The sequence below is a fragment of the Nematolebias whitei genome, chromosome 14, assembly GCF_014905685.2.
Source record: "Nematolebias whitei isolate Nwh7 chromosome 14, NemWhi1, whole genome shotgun sequence".
NCBI classification, from domain to species: Eukaryota; Metazoa; Chordata; class Actinopteri; order Cyprinodontiformes; family Rivulidae; genus Nematolebias; species Nematolebias whitei.
Genome location: NC_056511.1, coordinates 42,000,988 through 42,001,810, shown reverse-complemented (window position 1 = coordinate 42,001,810; position 823 = coordinate 42,000,988).

The window sequence follows — 823 nt, the reverse complement described above, 5'->3', positions numbered from 1 at the left end:
TGTGTCGCACAATAAACTGCTCAGCGACGGACTGTTTTGTTTGCGACACCGATGTATTAAATTCCCCTTCTTCATCCCTGATCTGGTTTAATGACCTTTTCTTTTGTTTTTTGCCAAAAGGCATCTCTTCCTCCTCCGTTGACGCCATGACTGAAATGGTGAGAAACGAAGGAATTTGTCACAAGAGAATCAAAATCAGGTCCAGCGTGGCTGGGAGGGTCTGGAGATTTCCAAATGTTTCTAGTCTGTCCTCTTATGTTCTTGTCTTCAGTCACCTGACAAAAGATATTCCTTTAAAACCGTGATCATTGACACAGAATGTGAGCTCAGTGACCTTGAAGATCACATTGTACTAATGAGTGTACTTTGGTTTCTAAGTACAGTATATGGACCGACCGTGGTAAAGTTAGTTTTACGTTGGACATTCTCGCTTCGTGGCTTCAACGGTGTCCAACGTAAAACTAGCTTTACCACAGTGTACCCGCTAGAAAAATGTAGACTACACCAGTACCTGCAGCTACATCTGGACCTGTCATTCTGTATTCAAACCCAGCAAAGCAAAGCAGTCGAGTCAAAGCAGGTGGCCACTTGTCCTGGGTCTGGTTCTGCTGGAGGTTTCTTCCTGTTAAAAGTTAGTTTTTCCCTTCCACTGTTGCCACTGTGCTCGCTCAGGATGAGAGACTGTGAAGAAGTGAAGATTTAACGAGTCTGCTGCTTCCTTAGATAGAGAACTTCACTAGTTGGCTTTTCCATGTCTGTGAATGTTCCTGTAAAGTGCCCTGAGACAACTTGTGATTTGAAGCTATATAGATAATCTGAATTT